Raw genomic sequence first — 2,508 nt, 5'->3', positions numbered from 1 at the left:
GAGGCTCACCCATGGGCTATCCAAAATTAGGTAGATCACCACTGCCTTCCATAGCTTCATAACCTCCTTTTGTACCACTTCTTTCATGACTGGATTCAACCTTCTTTGGGGTTGAATGGAGGGTTTGGCATCATCTTCTAACAGGATCTTATGCATGCATATGGAGGGGCTTATCCCTTTTAAATTAGCAAGGGTCCATCCAATGGCATCTTGGTGCTTTTGCAGCACCTTGATTAACTCTTTCTCTTATTCTTGAATGAGAGCAAAATTGATGATCACTGGGTAATTTTCATCACTTCCCAATTATACATACTTGAGAGTGGGAGGCAATGCTTTTAGTTCGAGTTTGGTGCTTCTTTCTCTTTTTTCTTTTCCTCTAATGTGCTTGGAATGAGTACCTCGGTTGATTGAACTGCTACAACCTCACTGTTTGATGTGGTGTCTTCTTCTAACACCTCTTCAAGTTTTTCTTCTTCAAGGGTTTCTTGTACTATGATTTCCACTGCATCGAACCTCATGCATTCTCCTAGTGATTCTCGTGGGTAACTCATGGCCTTGAACACATTGAATACCATTTTATCATCGTGTAGCCTAAGGGTAAGTTCACCCTTTTGGACATCGATGATGGCTTTGGCTGTTGCTAGAAACGGCCTTCCCAAAATGATTGAAGCTTTGGCTTCTTCCTCCATATCCAACACCACAAAGTTTGCTGGGAAGATGAAGTCTCCCACCTTCACCAATAAGTCTTCTACTACTCCATGGGAAAATTTGAATGATTGGTCTGCTAATTGAAGTGGCATTCTTGTTGGTTTGGCTTCCTCAATCATCATTCTCTTCATCATTGCTAAGGACATCAAATTTATGCTCACTCCCAAATCACATAAGGCCTTTTCCACTGTGATTTCTCCTATAAAACAGGGGATTTGGAAGCTCCCAGGATCCTTCAATTTCTGAGGAAACTTGTGTTGAATGATAGCACTACATTCCTCGATTAACACCACAGTTTTATTATTTCTCCAACTTTTCTTCTTGGTCATTCACTCCTTCAAAAACTTAGTATAGAGTGGCATTTGCTCTAGTACTTCAGCAAAGGGAATATTGACCTGCAGTCTCTAGAAAACCTCCAAGAATCTGGAGAATTGGTTGTCCTTTTCATTCTTCTTTAATCGTTGAGGGTAAGGAGCTTTTGAAACATATGATCTGGGGACTTCTTTTTCTTGAGGTGGGTTGGGAGCAGGTGTTTGTGCTTCCTCTTTATCTTTTGAGCTTTCATCCACTTTCTTCCCTTGCGTTTCCTTTGAGGACTCCTTCAGTTCCTTCCCACTCCTGAGTGTGATGGCCTCGCATTCCTCCATGTAATTCATTTCTATCACTCCTCTATTCGGATTTCTATCAGAGGCATAGAAGTATTCATTGTTGGCCACAATTTCTATGATGTCTATAGCCTCATCAATTATCTTTCTCTTATTGAGAGAGCCTCCTGAAGAGTGATCTAAGGCCTTCTTTGATTCTTGTGACAATCCTTCATAGAAAATATGTAGCTGTACCCATTCATTGAACATGTCCAGAGGGCACCTTCTTGTCAATTCCTTGTATCTCTCCCATGCTTCAAAGAGAGTTTCACCATCTTGTTGTCTAAATGTTTGTACCTCAGCCCTCAACCTATTAACTCTTTGGAGAGGGTATAATATTGCCAAGAACTTATTCACCACACCTTCCCAAGTTCTAAAACTCTCCTTTGGAAAGGATTCTAGCCACTTTGATTCTTTGTCCCTGAGAGAAAAGGGAAACAAAAGCAATTTATAGGTGTTAGGGTGAACACCATTAGCCTTCACTATGTCACAAATTCTCAAGAATGTGGTTAGATGTTGGTTTGGATCTTCATGAGAATTTTCTCCAAATGAACAGTTTTTTTGTACAAGAGTGATTAGCTCTGGTTTGATCTCAAAATTGTTGGCATATATGGTAGGTTTCAAGATGTCGCTTCCACAATTCCTATGATTGGGATTGATATAAGAGCCTAGCACTCTTCTCTCCTGCCCAACATGATTGGCTGCACCCTCTCTAACATGATTATGTGCCTCTTCCTCATGATGGTTCTCCATATCATACTCTATATTTATATCTAGGTCCTCCTCTTCTTCTTTTTCTGCACCAATAACCCTCTTTCCTCTTGCTTCCCTCCTTAATCTAAGGAAGGTCCTCTCAGGTTTAGATTCAAAAGAGCTTGAAGCTCCTCTTCTTCTACCTGTCATACAATCAACAAAACACACTAGATAGAGAAAAGTGAAGGAATCACTCTTATTAAGATTGTGGTTAGTGTGAGTGGTGTAATTTATCAAATAGTTAGTGGATTAGTTATACGAAATTGTAAATAAGCAATAAAAACAAGTAAAAGTGTAGAGACTGAAAGTAAAATGACTGAAACAAAACAAATTAACAAGGTAAAGAAATTTGCTCAATCTAGTTATCCTCCAATTTAGTCATTGCCAACGCAAAATCAATCCC

General features: G+C 39.7%; 1 non-coding gene across 1 annotated transcript; it reads left to right on the top strand.

Moving 5' to 3' along the window:
• Positions 1-1,560: 1,560 nt before the first annotated feature.
• LOC127743503 (small nucleolar RNA R71) lies at positions 1,561-1,664 on the top strand. The gene has a single exon (XR_008004893.1). It is a non-coding gene; the product is annotated as a small nucleolar RNA R71 (small nucleolar RNA).
• The last annotated feature ends 844 nt before the right edge of the window (positions 1,665-2,508 follow it).

Source organism: Arachis duranensis, chromosome 10 (genome assembly GCF_000817695.3).
Source record: "Arachis duranensis cultivar V14167 chromosome 10, aradu.V14167.gnm2.J7QH, whole genome shotgun sequence".
In the NCBI taxonomy this organism is placed as follows: Eukaryota; Viridiplantae; Streptophyta; class Magnoliopsida; order Fabales; family Fabaceae; genus Arachis; species Arachis duranensis.
Note: the sequence above shows the minus strand (reverse complement) of the source record. Positions and strands in the feature narration are given on the sequence as shown.